The 20,871-nt window shown below is 44.1% G+C and overlaps 1 pseudogene; it reads right to left on the bottom strand.

The window, feature by feature from the left end:
* Positions 1-1,157: 1,157 nt before the first annotated feature.
* LOC148480567 (uncharacterized) lies at positions 1,158-12,695 on the bottom strand (annotated as a pseudogene).
* Between the last annotated feature and the right edge of the window lie 8,176 nt (positions 12,696-20,871).

The following is a 20,871-nucleotide window of genomic DNA, read 5'->3' as shown; positions in this document are numbered from 1 at the left end:
ACCTCATCACTGTCCTCTGCACCTCATCACTGTACTGAGCCCCTCATCATTTTCCTCAGCCCCTCATCACTGTCCTCAGCTCATCAGCACAATCCTCAGCCCCTCAGTACAGTCCTTAGCTCCTCAGTACAGTCCTCAGCCTCTTAGTAAAGTCATCAGCCCTTCAGCTCTGTCCTGAGCCCCTTAGCACTACCTCAGCCCCTCATCACCTCAGCCCTCATCAGTCTCCTAATCCCCTCAGCACCTCAACACAGTCCTCATCCCCTCATCAGCCCTCAGCACCTCATCACTGTCCTCAGCACCTCATCACTGTCCTCAGGCCCTCATCACTGTCCTTAGCACCTCATCACTGTCCTCAGCCAATCAGCAGAGTCCTCAGCCCATCAGCACAGTCCTCAGCACCTCAGCGCAGTCCTCAGCTCTCAGTACAGTCCTTTGCCTCTCAGTACAGTCCTCAGCACCTTAGTACAGTCCTCAGCATTTCAGCACTATCCTGAGCCCCTTAGCACAGTCCTTAGCCCCTCATCACCTCAACCCTTATCACAGTCCTCAGCCCTCATCACTGTCCTCATCCCCTCAGCACAATTCTCAGCCTCTATCACCATCCTCATTCTCAGCCTCTCAGCACTGCAGTCTGTCTCAATATCAGGGACTCACTATTCACAGACGGTGACAGCATGCAGCGAAGTAACCTATGATGGCACGCGGCCGCGTTGCCATATGTAGGGTCTTGTCTGGCCTGGACTGCGCTTCCTTTGAAGAGCCCAGTGCTGCCCAGTCAGGCTACAAGGACGCAGTGCGGTGGAAGTGGGTCCCACCTGTGGCGGTCGTACTGTGCCCACTATGGGGTGGCATCCCTGTGCAGCTGCTCAGCCGGACTGGACCTTAGGCTGCCCTGCTATGAATCATGCGTACGTTTGCAAATGTGCATATGTAGCCCGCAACACATGCATAGTATGTGAAAAATCGCTAGATGCTGCCACATGAGAAGTTGCATGCGGCTTCGAAACAGGCCCAGTTACTGCGAGGTTATGTTTCTTCTTCAGTTGGTGACTCCATTCTCTACTGCATTGGGTGCTGATCACTGAATTTGCGGAAGTTCCGACAGAGAAATTTGTCTGTAGTCATAAGGATCCGTGATCGTAACTGCAAACTACTCATTTAAAGTAACGCAGGAAGAGTACAGTAATGAGTCCTCTTAGGAAATGTATATCAGTTACAGCAGCTACAACCATATCCTCGCTCTTCCTCTGAGCTTGCTCATCAGACATTCTTGATTGCTTTAATCCTTGGTTAAAAGGCGCAATTAGATTTACATTGGAATAGTGAACACAAAAATAAATAGGTTTTCATTAAACTGAGAAGAAAAACACACATGCCCACAGGTCTTCACGTTTATTTAATGAAATCAACTAAAATCTGTTTAATAGCAAAATCACAAGGGAAATGTGTGGAGGAAAAATAATATAAATAATGAATAATTGTTTTGATTTGAGTTTGCAGATTGCAGTGCATAGAGCTTTAGCTCATTATCCCCATTGCACAGGTAAAAGTGTATATAGGACCCGAATCAGCGTGCAATGCTGAACGCAGATTCTCGATTACCGGGAATCTGCGCGTGCACAGGCCCCATTCTGCGAATGTGCAGAACGGGCCCTGTTATGCATCTGCCTGATTGACATTAGTGGCTGGGATGGCTGGCGTTCCCGGAAATGGGGCGTGCCGGCCCCGTTTTCTGAGAGAGGCAAGGCCAGGGGCTGCGGACGCAGTTTCCTGGCCTTGGAAGAAGCCGCAGTGCTTGTATTGCAAAATGTAGAAGGGGGTGTAATATACCTCCTGCAGCATTTGCGTATTAGCAAGGACGGAATGGCAAAGCTGTCTGCTTGCAGCTTTGCAATTCCATCCTAAACTGAATCACCCCCATAGTGGCACGAAAACATTCTATCTTAGAGCAATTATACTCATTACAAATGTTTTACTTTGTAAATGTTGGGAGTACAAATAATGCAAATAGGCTGCCAGGTAACATCTACAATATCACTCAGCATTCTTGCTCTAATTTGCATCTGAGCAATCCGCTGCGACAAGCCTAGAATGATGGAGAGGTGATACTGGCAGTTCTGTGGCTGCACTTTGTGTTGGCAATGCTGCCAGAAGTAGCCAGAAAAGTTAAATCCTACAACATATTTATCCGCGAGTTTGTGTTGGCACAAACCGTCTGCAGTTCATAAGTATCCGGTGCCAAGACAAGCACAGCAGGCAGTTTGTGATTGCTAATCTGCAAGAAATCCTCCTGGACAGCTGCATGGAATTTGACCAAAGGGCTGTGTGGTTTGGCTTCACACAATGCTGGAAATATTATCTCTTTGTTAGAGGAGTCAGTCTGTGAGGTTGGTGTATGGAGAGTATGTTATTTAGCAGTAGCAGCTGTACCGGGAAATGCTCTTGAGGCAAGAAGAGAGATAAATAACACATAAAGATTTAATCTGCGCAACATTGTGGCACTTGGAAGTGTTTAGGAAATGATTGATATAAATTCCTGATGAAGCAAACAAAACACTGTTTAAGTAGGCTATGAAGTGCAAAAAATGTTACAACATTTACATGTTTATTATAGTTAGTGTAACTCTAGCGAGGGTTTGATGTGTAACAAGTGAATATAAAAACTGCGCTAGTAATTGGTGCAAGGTGTGGAATAATTAAATTGTATAAAAACACACACACACACACACACACACACACACACACAGGGCTGCTGAGAGCCAGCCTGGGCCCGGGTGAAGGGGGCATGGCCTATACGTGGGAGGCGTGGCCACACACCCTTATGAAATAAAAAGGAAAAAAATACATAGTTGCAGCGCCACGCACATTGGGGAGTGCACTGCGCTGTGAGCCACTCAGCCCAGCACAAATCCAGGATGATTGATCTCCCTCACAGGCAGGGGAGACTGCCACTGCAGCCCAGCACACAGCAGCGTGTGCTGGGCTGCTCAGCTGACAGGGAGGAAGGAGGGCGGTGGCATTGGACCCGGGCCCCTCCAGCAAGCCCGGGTAATTAGTACCCGCTCCCCCTGCACGTAATTAGTACCAGCGCCCCTGCACGCACGTGCACAAACACACACACGCATGCCAGCTTACAGAACTGGTAAGATGTTGTAGGGACTCTGCAGGGATGCTAACAGCGTACAACTTTGAATCAGGCCCAGATTTAGGGTTAGGCTTAAATAAAAAAAAACATATGTCGACATTCTGGCATCGACATATTAAATGTCGACATTCTGAACATTTCAACTTAATAGTATGTCAAAATATTGGATGTCAGCATAACGTCCATGTTGGCATTCTGACTGGTGGCTAGTCATACTGCACCCATAGACAGTATCAGTATAAAATAATTTCCTAGAGATAATATCTGTATAATTGTTGAGTTGTGATATCATCAATTCAGAAGGATCTTATCTTCTATCGTAAGGGAAAGCCTTTATAAGGATATTAGATGTTACCTTGGAATTGTGCTATCGCATTAGGGTGAAAAGAAAAAGCTGTGGAACTGCAGGAATAAAATATATTAAATAAGTTTATAGAACACCATACTTGCCTACTTTTGGAAAAGGATTTCAGGGAGATTGCGAAAGCATCCCCTATGTTTGCAGCGGTAAAGTGGGCGTATACGGCTACATCTGAGAGGCGTGTCATAAAATTGACATCAAATGTAAATGAGCCCCTAAGCAGTTAGTGAGATCTACTTGTTGATGAAAATACACTAATACTTTTCAGATAATGCATAGGGATGATTGTGCCTTATAACTTATGCAAGGAAATTATTCTAATGATCCCATATGAATGTTTATATCTCTGTTTTTTTTACTATAACAGTGTCATAATGGGGGTAAGCTACAATCAGGGAGATTGCTGGACTCCTCAGGGAGACAGGGAGATTGCTACTATTTCAGGGAGTCTCCCTGACAATGAGGGAGAGTTGGCAAGAATGTAGAACACTGGTAAATATAAATTGTAAAAAACAAACACAATAAACTCATATATACTGTATATTCTTAAAAGATCATTCCACATGTGTAGCCCTTAAAGATAGTTAATTCCGCTGAAAAATATGTATGAGTTATACAGTAGCCTCCCAGGATTGTCCAATTCAAAATTCCAATATCATTTATATATAGAGTCCTGAAAGTTATAACCTTCAGTGTGGAACTACAAGTCCCAGAAAGATATAATCAGACCAGCAAGTGAAGAGGAGCTGTTTAGTTACCATTAAATCTGGCTTAAAATAAAGGTTCCCAAGTCTGGTAGTCGTATATGTTGTCACCAGCTAGATTGTGGCGCCCTAACCGTATAGCACTGCGGTACCCCTCTTACAGAAAGGCAGAACCAGTCCCAGGCTCAGCAAACATCCATGTGGCCACTCTTGTCCAGGTAACAGATAGTATTGGCAATAATGCTGCCAAGCAGTAGATTTACAGCAGATATCAAGAAAAGTTGGCACAATCCGGAGGGTATAATAGGGTATAATAGGTATCCGTGATTCAGCGTGTATCCTCTCACTAGTTTCTCCCCCATTAAAGGAGGCCTTTTCATTTTTAGGTCTATAACAGGGGCGGCCAAACCTGTCTTCAAGGACCCCTAACTGTTCATGTTTTCTAGACCACCTGTGGATCTTTAGACTGTGGGCCTGATTCAGACCCGCTCGCGAGCGCTGAGCGCTCGCAAGCGGGTCGATGTTGGGCCAGTGCGCATTCGCACGACGGCTCCGTCGTGCGCATGCGCGAGACCCGGATAGCGACGGGCAAGCCGTCACTATGGGTCTCGCTACAAACGGGGTGTGCTGTCGATGGTGAGTGACAGCACGCCCCCTTTGGTGGGTGTGCCGGGGCCGTGGCTGGCCAGACGGAGGCATTCCTATGGGAACGCCTACCGTCTGGGGCCGGCCCCACTGACATCACAAGTGATGTCAGTGGGAGTGCTTTTGGCTCTGATAGAGCCAAAAGCACTCCAGGGCTTGCGGCAGACGAGACCCTACCACAAGTGTCTCGTCGCAAGCCCGATGGTCGCGATGGTCTTGACCATCGCGACCATCTTTTTGGCCGCTCGCTATAGCTGTGGGTGGTCACCCACAGCCATGCGAGCGGCAAGGAGGCCGCTCTAAAATCAGGAAGCATGGCCCTGATTCAGAGCGAGCGCTCTGTCAGAGCGTCCGTCTCTGAATCAGGGCCTGTGTCAGGAAGGAGTGAATACACCTGTGCAGCAGCTAGGTGGTCAGGAAAATGTGAAATGTTAGGGGTTCTCAAGGACCGGGTTGGCTACTCTCTATTAATCTCTCTGCACATTCCTCCAACCCAGTGGCTCTCAAACTTGGTCCTTAGGACCAAGAGCATATTCAGAGAGGATGGGGTCCGTGTGCAGTCTCATTGTCACGGCCCCCTCCTCTCTATCTGGCACAGCACTGTAGCCTCTTGCAGAGCAATTATGAGCACTAGTCGACCCTGGCGCTCCCCCACACACACACAACCAGCACCCATAATTGATACGCCACTGCTTGGGACCCCAGACATTTCATGTAAATATTATAGATGTTCCAATTGGTAATACACCCGTGCACCTGCTAGGTGGTCTGGAAAATGTGAATTGTTAAGGGTTATGAGTATATGGGTTGACAAACATCATTTCTTCTTTGCTCCTGAACAGTTTGCTCTAAAGATAATGGGGGAGATGTATCAAAACCTGGAGATAGATAAAGTGGAGATAGAAAACGTACCAACCAATCAGCTTCTAACTGTAATTTTTCAAATACAGCCTGTAAAATGGCAGTTACAATCTGATTGGGTGATACTTTATCTCTCTCTACTTTATCTAACTCCAAGGTTTGATACATCTCCCCCAATGATTTTCAAGTGAAAAGTGTACAGACAGTCCAAGTGTCTGAGTGTATTTTACCTCACCATTGTGAGTATACTTAACTTTCATGCCTTTAAAACTCACTTCTTGGCCTACCAGGGCCAAAACTAGGATTTTTGTCACCCGGGGCAAGGCCATAATTTGTCGCCTCCCCCCAAAAAATACAACATAGAGGACGAAAAGGGTGTGTGGTTTTGTGACACAGTAATGTCCCTTTTAACACATTATGCCACACAGTAATCTCCCTTATAACACATTATTCCACAGTAATGCCCTTTACAGCACATTATGCCACAGTAATACCCCTTATAACACATTATGCCACAGTAATGCCCCTTATACATTAAGCCACAGTAATGCCCCTTATTCATTAAGCCACAGTAATGCCCCTTATACATTTATGCCACAGTAATGCCCTTTACAACACATTATGCCACACAGTAATGTCCCTTACAACACATTATGCCACAGTAAGGTCCCATACACATTATGCCACAGTAAGGCCCCTTTTACATTATGCCACAGTAAGGCCCCATACACATTATGCCACAGTAAGGCCTTTTTACATTATGATATACAGAAAAGGGGGGGGGGAGTAGCGTTGACAATAAATAACATATAGCAGTGGTTAGATGAATAAAAAATTATATCCACATTTATTATATAAAACACAGAAGAAAAGAAGAGATTATAGTAGAATTACTTATCAATATAAAATGTATTATGACATATTAAAAAGAAAGCATAGGTGGATATATATGCATGTAGGATCTCACCCACAACCTCAAGTCCATTTAGGTCTAATGTCCATAGAGCCACTGTGGCCGAGCAGCTGCGATTTCACACTGGTATATGTGCCTGTCTGCTGGAAATGATTCTGGTGTCCGCTAGAGGAATGTCCCTTCCATATGAATGGATCCGTGTAGGTAATTGGGTCCTCACAATATGCGCTGTCCACGGATGGCAGATGTTCGGCTATAGCCAATGCCTGTCGTTGCTTTAAACGCTTGTTCCCAGATTTTCCAAGGCTTGTTGGGCAAGATGATAATAATCCAAGAAATATATAGACCAATTGAGGTGAATGGATAAAGGGTGGTAATCCTATAGGATGGCTGACGCGTTTCGCTACATCCAAGTGCAGCTTTGTCAATGTAATGTAATAGGCGAAAAAGATTTGCCTAAGAATAGCAGGAGAAAAGAAGTGCAACATTTTTATTTTGGGATGCAAACATGGGGAAACCACTCAGAACCCTTGGGACAGCCCCCCAAAGGACAACTGTGTCAAAAAAATCCAGTGAAAAAACTTAAGAACACCCCCAAAAAAGTACTTTAATTTTGGGGGCGAAACAGTAGACAGTGGGGGAACAAGCATAAAACTAGCGAAATAGCCTTCTTAGGGGGCTGTAAGGATGGGTCAGGTGTTTTTGGGATTGCAGGTGCATGCAACAAGTGCGTTTTTCATGTTTTTTTAACTGTTTGAATTTAAATGATGCTAGCACCCATTTATAAGTACCCCAAATTTGACTGGACTTCTTATTTTCACCAAAAAATACAGCTTAATGCTATTCTTCACCACTTTTACAATGACGCTAATAACAAGGATTTTAAACAACTTCAGTACCCCAATTAGTTATATTAGGGCTATTGGAATACTTCTACATTGATGCCAAATCTTAGTGCCTCTTTTTGGGGGGTTCAGACTGATTTCCCCTATTCTGACAGTACTTTTCACCTATTTTACATTTGCCGCTTGCCGTTTTCGCCTGGTTAGTAATTGAATAGGGCGAAAAGCAGGGACGCGCATGATAAGTTTTCGTGTCCAAAACGCGCAATGTAGGTAAAAAGTCGGGTAGGTGGAACTTTTTTGCGAAGGCGAAGCTAATTGAATACTGCCCAATGCAACAGTAAGGTCCTACCTCCCTTCTATTAACTGCCAGGGCCATTCGGTGGGTGAGCTCGGGGTGGCGCAGGAGGGGGCTGCTACACACTGGGGAACTGTCAGTACTGCCGTCATTGTAATGTGGCGCCACTGGCGAACCAATTGAAGCTCACGGTCGGCAGCCTCTGCTGATTGGCTGTCGGTCCGCGAGCACTGATTGGCTTGCGACCGGCACCACTTTGGACTGACGGTGTCTCTGTGCCTCTCAAGGCCGGAATGTGGCTCCAAACCCACAAGAGCAGCAACCTAGCCTCCCGGCAGTCTCTCCCCGGCAGTCCAGCACCCGGGCAGTCGTCCGGCACCTGGGTCACGTGTCCCCTTAGCCCCCCCTAGTTGCAGCCCTGTGCCTACCATCCCTCCCCCTAGCTCTCCAGTCTCTGAATACCACATTTAGTTCCTTCCCCCCTTTTTGTCTCTGCCCGGGAGGTAGTTGAAATGCCGGCTGTCGGATGACGGCGCCGGAATAGGTTTAGGTTTAGGTTGTAGGGAGAGAGGGTTAGGTTTAGGTTTGGGGGTAGGGGTTGGGTTAGGTTACTTATCGGCCATTGTTGGTATTTTAACCCTGTCAGAATGCCGGCGTCGGGATTCTGACCGCCGGGATCCCAAACCCAACCCTTCTGCCATATTACTTTAGGTATTAAGCTTATCTTGACCAGTGCTCTCTCACTCTCTCACCTAAATAGTGCATTGTAATTATGTATATATAGAGAGTGGCCAAATTATTATGCCCACCCCTCGATTTTATGCAAAATAGCTGTTCCGCAGATAATGCTGATGTAGGATATTTGACTCTGTATAGGAAGGTGTTGTATGCAGATACTATGGTGTATATTTACTAATGTGTGCATTGTAATTATGTATATATAGAGAGTGGCCAAATTATTATGCCCACCCCTCGATTTTATGCAAAATAGCTGTTCCGCAGATAATGCTGATGTAGGATATTTGACTCTGTATAGGAAGGCGTTGTATGCAGATACTATGGTGTATATTTACTAATGTGAGGGTTTTTAGAATTGGAGATGTTGCCTATAGCAACCAATCAGATTCTACTTAACATTTAAATAGCACCTTCTAGAAGATAATAGCTAGAATCTGATTGGATGCTATGGGCAACATCTCCACTTCTAAAAACTGTCACTTTAGTAAATATACCCCTATGTGTATACTAAGTGTATCACTCTTGAAGTAATTGGTAAATGATGCAACCTTTGGACTTTGCGATTGGAATGATTGTTGGCGCTCGCAGTTGTAGTATTGCTCGCATTAGCAAAACTGCTGCACTGGTGAATTGTTCGAGGGTGGCAGTTGTTACATAGAGTGGACCAGCAGACAAAAAAACTGGGTCTGAGCGTGTTAAGGGGTTTTTCCTCTTGTTTCTTTTATTCTGTTTCTCTGTTTGCACTTCATTCCCTTGTTTGTGCTTCATTTACCTTTTGCTGCCTGGGTATTAATCTCATATTTCTGAAGCAAATATTCTGTTTGTATAATTTTCTAGAAAGTTATAATATACATTGAAATCATCAGGATAATTTAATTTCAATAAGATTTGCACACCAGATGTACTAAAGTAAAAGTGTATTTACATAAACAAATTGATGCTCATAAAGTTCACATACAGTACAGTGTATCATAAAACAGTATTAGTCAAATTAGAGATGAGCGGGTTCGGTTCCCTGAGAACCGAACCCACCTGAACTATGGGGATCCGAGGCAGATACGTGTCAACTCGGGTTTTCCCGCCTGACTTGGATCTGAAAACGAGGCAAAACGTCATCATCCCGCTGTCGGATTCTCGTGGGTTTCGTATTCTATAAAGGTCCCGTGATCGCCGCCATTTATCATTCCGGCTGTGGAGAGTGTAGAGGGAGGGAGCTGGGAGCTGTGCTGTGCTGCTGTGCTGCTGTGCATAGGGCTGGCTACAGTTGTGTTGCTTAATGTCCATAGGGGCTGGCTGTTGTCCATATTGGGGCTGGCTGGCTGTTGTTGTGACTGAGTTGTCCTGTCCATCCATAGCGGCTGGCTGGCTTTTATCCATATAATATATCATATATAGGGGCTGTCTGGCTTGTCCTGTCCATAGGGACTGGCTGTAGTCCATAAGGGCTGGCTGGCTGTAGTGCTCTTGTGGCCAGGGGGTGCTCTGTACTTCAGGGGTTCTCTTCACCCACCCCCAGTGTGAAAAAAATAAAAAAAATTAGTGTTAGCCACACTTGTCATCAGTGCAGGGGTGCTGTGCTGCTGTCTATTAAGGGGCTGCTGCCTCTTTCAGGGGTTCACCCCAGTGTTAAAAAAACAATTTTTTGTTAGCCACACCTGTCATCGGCGTAGGTGTGCAGGGGTGCTGTGCTCTTGCCTGTCAAAGGGCTGCTGCCCAAAAAATAAATAAAATTTTTTTTTCTGTGTGTGTTAGCCACACCTGTCATCGGCATAGGTGAGCAGGGGTGCTGTGCTCCTGTCTGTCAAAGGGCTGCTGCCCAAAAAATAAACAATAATTTTTGTGTGCATGTTAGCCACACCTGTTATCGGCGTAGGTGCGCAGAGGTGCTGTTTGCCTGTCTATCAAGGGCTGCTGTCCAAAAAATAAAAATAAAACCAACAATTTTTATTGTGTGTGTGATAGCCACACCTGTCATCAGCGTAAGTACGCAGGGGTGCTGTGCTGCTGTCTGTCAAGGGGCTGTAAAAAAATATATATTTTTTGTATGCATATTAGCCACGCCTGTCATCGGCGTAGGTGTGCAGGGGTGCTGTGCTGCTGTCTATCAAGGGCTGCTACCCAAATAAACCATTTTTATTGTGTGTGTGTTAGCCACACCTGTCATCGGCGTAGGTGCGCAGGGGTGCTGTGCTCCTGTCTGTCAATGGCTGCTGCCCAAAAAATAAAAATAAAACCAACAAATTTTTTTGTGTGCGTGATAGCCACACCTGGCTGTCACTGTCATCGCCATAGCTGCACATGGGTGCTGTGCTGCTGTCTGTCACAGGCTGCTGCCTAAATAAAAAAAATTTGTGTGTGTGTGTTAGCCACACCTGTCATAGGCGTAGGTGTGCAGGGGTGCTGTGCTGCTGTCTGTCAAGGGGATGCTGACCCATAAATAAATAAAAAAAATTGTGTGTGCTTGTGAGCCACACCTGTCATCGGCATAAATGCGCAGGGGTGTTGTGCTCCTGTCTGTCAAAGGCTGCTGCCAGGGGCGTCTTAACAGAGAAGGGGGCCCTTGTGCCCTGCACACACTGGACCCATTATAGATACGCCACTGGCTGCTGCCCAAAAAAAAAAATAAACCAACTGTGCTGTGGCCTGTCAAGGGCTGCTGCCCAAATAAAAAAAAATTTGTGTGTGTGTTGGCCACACCTGTCATCGGCGTGGGTGCACAGGGGTGCTGTGCTCCTGTCTGTCAAGGGCTGCTGCCCAAAAAATTTAAATAAAAGCAACTATTTTTTTTGTGTGCATGCTAGCCACACCTGTCATCGGCGTAGCTGCGCAGGGGTGCTGTGCTGCTTTCTGTCTAGGGGCTGTTGCCCAAATAAACAAGTTTAATGGTAATTTCAATGTTGTCCACTGGCTGAGATCCATCTGATCTGAAGGTTGGGTTTTCCCCATGCAAATGAGACAATTCACATCTAGAAGGTGACTCTTATGTTTAGCCATGGTGTCAGTCTCTCTTTTGGCACAATCTTGGGGGCACCATGAAGAATCAGACAGATCCTCCAGGGTAAACATCCGATCTGGTGGTGTATCTATTTCTATTAAACCTTTGTGTGTGAGTTTAGTCATCTGCCGCTTGTTGTGGAGCTCTTTTTCTGCTTTCTCAATGATCTCCAGAGTATGCTGTCTCTCTTGGTTTCTCCAATTTGTCAGCTCCAGTCTAGCCATTTCTGTTGAGCTCAACTGAACAAGACATTGTGGGGTGATCTCCCCTAGTACCACACGGTGAAAGAAAATCTTAATTTTTGGGTCTTTCAGATTGAAGAGGAGACTTCTCTACTTATTTTTGTAATTCACACCAGTTTTATACAAGTTGTAAATTTAATTCTCTACATTCTTTGCCAATTTTTTTCAATGTTTCCAGATGCACATCAAGATTTTTTGTCTCCTGAACTCTCTTCATCGGAACTTCATATAGTGTCTGTACTGTGGTGGTCCGAATCTCTTTAGGTGACTTGCCTGAAGTCGGCATCAGGGAGGAGAGAGTCATCATTCTTTTACACATTTTCTTTTTTGACTTTCCATTGGGCTGTGATACGTATCGGGATTCTGGACTCGCCAACAGGTCTCTTGTCCTTTTTGCATCGAGCATAGTGGTTAAGTATGTCTGAGATTGTTCTCCATCCTCTTCACGTATTATGTCATCATCATCATCATCCTGGATGAGAATGTGCTCTCCCTGACCCATATGGGTAGAACAACTCTCCATCTCATCCAGTATCTGTACTCTTTGGAATCTGCATTCCAGTATTCTAGCAGCTGGCAATTTTGGTCTTCTGTCTTAGTTTTAGCAGGAGAGACTCTGTTCATCATCCAGCATATCTTCTCCATCACTGAGGTATTGTTCAGAGTAAGTGCATTCACATTTTTAGAAATATGGTTATCCAAAGAATGCTCTGTCTGCCATTTCACATAAGGAGATATCAGCACGGAGATAAACTGTACATCGGGATTAGGATCAGACAAGGTGTTAAATGGAGTTTCCACCACAAACTTCTCAAATAATCCAAATGGGCTGTAACATTCACGGTTCTATGGTGACACAGCAGGGTTAGCGGGATCCACATAAAATGGTTTTTCCATTTTCTCACTTTCTTGATAGACCTCTGCACCGCTTTCTCCGGAGCTGTCACACATAATAAACCAGCTGTGTCAGCGCGGCTATAACTTCTATAGCTTCAATTTGAAGGCCACTAACTAACTTTGTTTTTTTTTTAATGTCCCTGTACAGGTTGGGAAATGCCTTTACAGAAAATAATCCTTTGGATTATTTAAATCAATTGTTTATTTATTTTTGGAAAGCACACTTCGTGGTCTCCTTCTGGGATGAAAAAAATCCACTCCCAGCAAGCAGGCATGGCCCTCAAAAATTCCCAAAACACAACGTAAGACTTAGGGCCTCATTCAGAGGTGGTCGTAGGATGCAAGCGGTCGCTCAGAAACAGGGCGGCCGCTTGCATTCTGAACGGCCGCCTCCATGTCGGTCGTTAGGCTGTGGGTTAACACCCACAACTCTAACGACTGCTAAGGGAGATGGGCGCAATGGTCAAGACCATCGCGACCATCGGGGCTTACGATGAGACCCTAGGGTAGGGTCTCGTCAACCTTAAGCCCCAGGGAGCTTCCTGCTCTGTTTGAGCAGGAAGTTCCCCACTGACATCACTGATGATGTCAGTGGTGAAGCCCACAAAAGGCAAGCGTTCCGAAAGGAACACCTCCGTTTGGCCGGGCACGCCCCCTGCCCGCCCAGCAAACAGAGCGAGCTGTCAATCAACATCGACAGCTCGCTCCGTCTGCTTCAAGCCCGCTGACGATGGGTGATCCGTCGTTAGCGTGGGCTCGCGCATGCGCACGACGGAGCAGTCTCCGTCGTGCACATGCCCTGTGGACCAACATCAAGTCGGTTGCGAGCGCTCAGCGCTCACGACCGACTCTGAATAAGGTCCTTAAACCTTAAATATGAAATGTTGCATTTAATGCTCTGTTCCACTTGTTCACATATCTGATATGGTTAAATGGACAGTGGGAACAATGGCAGTTTGGACTAAAGCCACTAAAACTAACTCTGTTTTTTTAATGTCCCTGTACAGGTTAGGAAATGCCTCTACAGAAAATAATCCAAAGGATTATTTAAACCAATTGTTTTTGGAAGCACTCTTCCTGGTCCCCTTCTGGGATGAAAATCCACTCCTATCCACAGAAGCAGGCGCAGGATTCTCAAGAAAGACACAACGTAAGGCCTTAAATCAGGGGTAGCCAACCTCGGTCCTCGAGAGCACACACTTTCCAGACGACCTAGCTGGTGCACAGGTGTGTTCATTACTCACCAACACATTTAGAAAGATCCACAGGTGGAGTTAATTATTATAGTTGTGATTCTGTGAGGAGACCTGGAAAGCATACACTGTTGGTAGCTCTCGAGGACCAGGGTTGACTACCGCTGCCTTAAATCATAGATCGTACGCTTGAGGCCACTAACTATGTTTTTTTTATGTCCCTGTACAGGTTGGGAAATGCTTTTTCAAGTGGAAAGCACTACTAGAAGTCTTTCTGGTCCCCTTCTGGGATGAGAAAATCAATTCCCAGCAGCAGCAGCCATGCTCAAGGATTCTTCTGTGGCAAGGACTGATGTGAATATATCAATTTTTTTTTTAAATGCCTCCTCCCCTCCCCTTCTCTCTCATAAATTCTCTTTGGAATCAAAAAAATAAATTAAATTTACTACCAATCAAATCAACCCTTCCTGTCCCTGCCCTGCCTTCATCTACATATATATTCCAACTCCCTCAGGCCTCTCTTGAATAATAAAAGTGTTTCCTACTGTGCTATGTTTGAAGTTGAACTGCCATGTGTTTGTGCCGCCCACTGCTGCCGCTTAGCTTAGTCAGCCAGCTAGCTTGGTGCAAATTTTGGGCCTAAACTGGATGAAAACAACATAGTGAGCTGTGAGGTGGTCAAAATTGACTGGAAACGAGTGGAAATAAAGGTTATTGAGGTTAATAATACTATAGGAACATAAAAAGGCCCATTTTATGTGATTTTAGCTGTTTTTATGATTTTTAAGAAAAAATCCAGATCCAAAACCAAAACCGAAAAACAAAACACAGAGGTGAGGTTTTGGCAAAACCCATCCAGATCCAAAACCAGGGGAGATCCAGATCCAAAACCTAATCCCAAGTCATTCTAATTATAATTAATTCTCTTAAGAAAAATGTGAAAAAAGAAAAAGAAAAAATAGAAGTAAGTTCTTATCGGCAACAGATATCTTGAAGAGCCATTTATTTTCAGAGTGCACCCCTTATAGAAAGATATTGTAATGTATCGACTCATTTAGTCCTTTAGGCCAGATAATTTCAAGTTTCTCAATCCACATAGCTTCTCTTCTCAGGAGAATTTTGGCCCTGTCACCACCTCTCTGTAGGGGAGGAATCCTATCAATAACCATACATCGTAGGGAGGCCAGTTGGTGCCTATAATGTGCAAAATGATGGGCAACCGGTTTATCGCAGTTGCCAGTATTTAAGACCAACCTAATTGATGAACGATGGTTGGCAACACGTTCACGAAATGGACGTATAGTTTTGCCTACATACATCAATGAGCATGGACATATGAGTATATAGATTCTCCTGAGAAGAGAAGCTATGTGGATTGAGAAACTTGACATAATCTGGCCTAAAGGACTAAATGAGTCGATACATTACAATATCTTTCTATAAGGGGTGCACTCTGAAAAGAAATGGTTCTTCAAGATATCTGTTGCGCATAAGAACTTCTATTTTTTTTTATTTTTTTTCACATTTTTCTTAAGGAATTAATTATAATTGTTTATTTTTAATTTTTCATTTTAATTTTTTGAATTTTGTGATCTGTGATCCACTAAACAATCGGTGTTTACCGAGATTACTATTGTTAGTGCTCTATTAATTATAATGTATTGTCTTTTAGATCAAAATTTATATGTAGTAATATATATTACTGTCATTCATATTATTCTGCTCTATTCCAAATTACACCTATGCTATTAATATATTAAGGTAAACCTGTGTAAAGTTATTATAATTAGTCCAGAAACTATCAAACTAGTTTCTGGACTACGGAATAGCCTCTTATGTGACTATTAATAAATAAAGGTCATATAACTAATATATATATATATATATATATATATATATATATATAATGATTGGATACTCTCCAGCAGAGTGCTAGCCCTGTTGTCGGAAAAGGCTACTGGATGCTCTAGCGGAACGGGGAGTGGGCAAACTTGTTTAGTCCCACAGATGGGCAACAGTGCATCCAATTATGGATAATCTGAATCAAAACCAATTCAGATGTCCTCTCATGGACCGGTACATTGCACATTACATTGTATAGGCTACAGAAACAGAAGACCTGTCTGTTTGCCATTGCTATCTGCTGCAAACAGGGTGAGACTCCTCCAATTTGCTCAAGAACACAGGAATTGGAGAGTAAATTATTGGAAATGGGTCATGTGGTCTGACAAATTATATTTTCAATTACACCATGCAGATTGTAAAGTGAGGATAGGGAGACAACAGTATGAAAGCATGGATGTTATAATTACACTTAGGAGATGCAACCGTCAATCGATCAGGAGACTTTCCATCAGTATAGCATACTCAGGTACAAGGATGAAATAGCATTAGGAACAGATTTGCAGAAAAGAAGCAGACTAACTAACAATATAACAGTAAACCAGTAATGCAAATAGTCAAGGAGTAAACAAACAGATTGCACTGTCAATAATGAGAAAGTCCAGAAGTGAAATGACACGGTAGTACAGAAATGGAATGCTATAAGTAAAACTGGACAGTTTTACCAGACAGCTCAGGCAATGCAGAAAATCCAGGAGTTCAAGGACAGGATCCAATAAAGCAAGAAGTAGCTGGGCATCCAGAGGAACCTAGTACACAGCAGACAAGAGACAAACAATAACCCATCTAAACACATACAGGAACATAACAGGATAGTCAGAAGAATACAAGTCCAGCACGGGAAACATTAATGACCCAGCAATGAGTGCTAGGATCCGGCAGACTAAATAGGCAGGTGTCAGGTGCTGTCCTTGCTGGTAATGAATGAATTAATAACTAATTACCTGACACCTGGCCGCAGAACCGAACAGATCTAGCAGTGAATCCTTCTTGCAATGCCACAACTCTTCAGCCTGGTGGAGGCAACGTTATGGATTTGGATTTAGTTTATAGTATATGGGCTAATATTCCCAATGAAATATATTGACAGTTAGTAGCATCTTTGTCTAGAAGTATTCTACTCATATTAAAGGCCAAAAGTCACCCAATAAAGTACTAATAATTTGGCCACTCAGTGTATGTAAAATGTTGTGCATTGTAATTGGTTATTTGTTATTACCCCTATTTGTGGCGCTATGGAAACCTTGTGGCACCAAATATGTATAAGCTAATAATAATTTTTTGCCAGTTTCTGTAAGGAGTAACACACTGTAGCAAGTTTGTGAACAAACAGGAGAAGAAATGCTACAGAACAGTAACACTCTGTGGATCCCCCAGACCAGGAAATGTAAGGTTTATTTCCAATATGTTTAGTTCAAATAATCTGCAGAGTCAGATACACACAATGAAACACCATGTACAATAGTGTGATTACGTGGGGCAGAGGGGGATACAGCTGTGTAACTCTTGTTTTGTGTTCTAAAAACAGTGTACTGGAGATAGAGAGATCCCCACAGATACAATCCTGGCAGGGCTTTCCAGCTCTCAGCTAATCACTTGGCTGCACATTGATTACTTTCATGTTCAAACCCCGCAGACCTAGCAACTGTTTAATTGCACAATATTTCAGCGTCTGCCTCTCTGCACTCATTAGCCCTGGCACAGATTTCTAGTCTATATAAGAGCAGTTCACCAAGTAGGAATCAGATTATGTATCATGTCGAGCAAAACAGGTTGAAAAAGGTTAATGTACAGTATGCAGATCAGATTTAAACTTTTTTACTCTCGTACCCTAGTCTTCATCGTTGCTGGCAATATCACCCAGTACCACCACATCCCATAGACCACATCAGTAAAACAAATAACCATGCCTACCTACTCTCCTGTTATGTCCGTAGACTCCAAAATCCATGGGGGTCTCCCGGACTCATGAGAGAGTCGACTAGCCCCTCACATGCCACCAGCACCATTTCTATTGAATCGCGTCATTGAGTCCCCATCCCCATATAATTCCTCTAAAAGCTGCATTGTACAATGAGGAGTGGTCCACCATGATGCGATCGTGGTGCCTCGCCACTGTACCACAAACTTGGACTGCCCTGAACCCTCCCAGAATGCAATGCCCCAAAGTCGGAATGTATGTAAATAGCCCATAAATTAAAGAGACCATTGTTTTCTCTGATAGAGGGCCTGATTCAGCAAGGATCGCTATTTTGCTAATATGCACGCAACGCAGTTGCTAATATCAGCAGTGATATGCAAATAATTGCATTTACATTGCAATCCCGGCCTAACATAAGGACACCCACTTCCCCTTACTCACATTTGTATACTTTAGCAATATAGCAAAATAGTCGGTAATATCAAGTAACATCGGACCCATACGCAAACTCAGTGGCGTAAGTTTATTCCAAACGGCCGGAGGCAAGTTATAGTTGTAACCCCCCCTCTCCCCATCACAGTCGCTGACACTGTAATGTAGCAATTCGCATGCAGTCAGGCTATAGATAGACGAAGGCAGCAGCTGATGGTCTGACATGGAGCTCTCCACTAGTGTATGGTGGCTTCTCAGGTGGCGGGAAGGGATGCCATGTATTGGGCGGCCGTGAGGGTACACTCTGGGTACACAGTTACAGCCCTAAGTGGGGTGAATATCATGTGGACAATGGAGGAGGTGCCCCTTCAGAGCTGGAGCCCGGCAGCAGGCGCCTCCATTGTCTCCCATAGTTCTGCCCCTGCGCACACTTGCACAAGCCCTGACCTTACTCAGAAATTGCTTACAGCCACGCACGCTATGAGACCTCAGGCTGCGTAGGCTGTAGCAGTGGTTAATTCATGCACGCCCCTGAAATGGCGTGCAAACTCACTGGCACACCTGCGTTTACTCGACCACCCCCTCCCCGTCACCACCCACAAATGGCACTTCCTGTCACTCTGCGATGGGTCTGCATAGCCTCTGCAATCGCAGTGACCGGTTCGCGCACACGATGCGTACGCATGCGCAGAACACAACAATTGTCCAATTGCATGTGTATTAGCAACTGTGATCCAAGCTGAATCAGGTCCAGATATCATACAGAACAGCCTTCTTACCCTGTAACTGTGCCATCCTAGACATCCTGGGAATTTGTGGTTGTTCCACATACCTGAGCTTGTATTAGTGACATTAGAGACTCAGGGGTATATTTACTAAAGTGCGGGTTTTTAGAAAAGGAGATGTTGCCCATAGCAACCAATCAGATTCTAGCTATTATCTTCTAGAAGGTGCTAGATAAATGTTAAGCAGATTGGTTGCTATACTTCGAAAAACCTGCACTTTAGTAAATATACCCCTGAGTATTTAACAACAAGAAAGTCTGGGATGTCTCCTGATCATTACAACATTTGTTTAACATTCATCTGATTCACCTGTTTGTAAATAGCAGTCATTGCGCCTGTTTGCAGAATTATTTCATGAAGAGTTCAGAGGGTAACTTTACTGAAGGTCGGTTTTGGTTCTAGACAAAAACTCACCATTAACAATGTCGGTTTGCTGTAAAAAAAAAATCTGGCTATTTAGCATTTGTCAGGTTCCAGCTTCATTTGAAACCCAACATCGATGTCGGACGAATTTTGCTGCTCTAAATGCCGTTAGTTTTGATCTTTCAGTACAGAAACCGACAGCAGATAGAAGTTATAAAAACTATGGCAAACCCGTCCAAACAGAAGCACTGCCCAGATCACTATGATCACTGTGATCTGTGCAGGCTTTATATTTTACTGTAAACTGTTAAGAAAGGGTTACTTTTTTTAATGTATGGGGTCCCCCCTCAAATCAGTAACCGCCAGGAATGTTTTGTCGACATTCTAACAGGGACGTGCGGTGAGGCCAATGGCTGGGTAAGCACTGCCTAGTATCAGAGCGATGTCGTGCTGGGTAGACATCATGCAGTGTGTACCCAGCTTTACACAGAAGGTGCCAGTCCCTGCATAGTGACTAGGTGTCAGCTACTGTTGTCTGCAGGGAAACCCCCTGTCCTGTTACACAGTGATTTACAAGTCCTCAAGCACAATGTCCTGTTGTCCACAGCAGACCCTTCTCACCTTTTTCTCCTTTGTGTATTTCCTCTGTCTGCATATTCCAATTTCCTTCCCTCAATGCTGCTGCTGACCTCCGATGCCTGAGTACTTCCTGGACTGGTCACCTGATCGTCAGAGGTGTCAATCAGAGCTCAATCAAGGCACACCCAGTCACAGTGAGGCATGCCTCCATTAGCTCTTTTTCTATGTGTTTTATTGGCTGCTTCGTGGCCCAGCCCCCAACTTCAGGCAGTGTCTGGCTATCAGAGGAGAAGCTGAGCTCTTACTGCATCATCTCTCCCTGTATTTCCAGGGAGTGCTGCAATTTTGGTGAGTTTTGCCTATAAAACCAATCAGAATAATACAAAAAAGATATTTATAAGTTATAAATATCTTCTTTGTATTATTCGAATCATGTTACTTTATAGTCAAAACTCTGCTTCCCCTGCCTACGCTGACTGCATGTCCCTGCATTCTAATCATGTAAACTTTCCATCAGTGTCAACATGAGGAAAATCGACGTATGATCACGTCAACATTTTCATGTCGACATTATGAATGATGAAAAAATACACCAATCCCTCCCCTGTGTCTGTTGTACTTGTTACACATTGTTTACAGACCACTTGTATTAAGAACAAGAGCGAAGTCCCAATGAGATGTATGCTGCTTACCTATCGGCAAGATAATGCTTCTGCTTATATTATAATCTAGATTTTAGCGGATAATCTTATTAGTCTTTGCTCTATTTTATAAAGTAGTATGCAATTATTTATGCCTAGTGACACTGACATTTCTCCCCCTTTCATTTCTACCAGCAATGTGAAAAGCCAATGGCTTTAGTTTCAGATCCCTCAATGACTTTATAATATTACATTTTCGGATGATGTTAATAAAACAGCAAATCCAGGCGTTATTATCATCTTCAAAAACTGGCACAGTGCAATATCTAAGGTGACAGAAATATCCAGCCTGATCCCACATGATTCACTGCTTATTGTAACATGATTCCTATAAAATTAAGAGCTGAAAAG

Source organism: Taudactylus pleione, unplaced genomic scaffold, assembly GCF_031769625.1.
Source record: "Taudactylus pleione unplaced genomic scaffold, aTauple2 ptg000610l, whole genome shotgun sequence".
Lineage (NCBI taxonomy): Eukaryota > Metazoa > Chordata > Amphibia > Anura > Myobatrachidae > Taudactylus > Taudactylus pleione.
Note: the sequence above shows the minus strand (reverse complement) of the source record. Positions and strands in the feature narration are given on the sequence as shown.